Below are 524 nucleotides of genomic sequence, written 5' to 3' on the forward strand. Positions count from 1 at the left end.
GAACATGTTCATGCAGGCGCACGGAACTTACCGTTGCATTTGATATTTTACTATTAAATATAGCATTTTTATATAGAATTTTATAACAAATTCTTTATTTGTAATGAAAAAACATAATGTACACACTGCATATCATCGACGCATGCAGCGTAGCGATTTGTCTCGCGAATGACTGTGACGCCACGCATTTTTCCGACTTTAAACTCAATTTTTGATGTGTTTCCCAACATGTGACGTAATTTTAATTAGCACCATTAGATTTCTCGTTTCAAAAACTATAAGAAACGATGTTAATTTTCCATGACTTGTTTCGCGAATGACTGCGACGCGTCATGTGTGAATAATAAGAAAATATATTTATTCCTTTATTAATAAAAAATCTAATGTATAAAACAAAAAAATCAAGACAATTTCATATTATTATTTCATTTCGTGATAATAACATTGAGATCCCTGCTTTCCTTCTTCTAATTTTCTTTTTTCTTCGTATGCCACAATCCAAGAAATAGATTCTTAGATCTTAT

This window comes from Wasmannia auropunctata, unplaced genomic scaffold (assembly GCF_000956235.1).
Source record: "Wasmannia auropunctata unplaced genomic scaffold, wasmannia.A_1.0 LD335974.1, whole genome shotgun sequence".
Classification (NCBI taxonomy): Eukaryota; Metazoa; Arthropoda; class Insecta; order Hymenoptera; family Formicidae; genus Wasmannia; species Wasmannia auropunctata.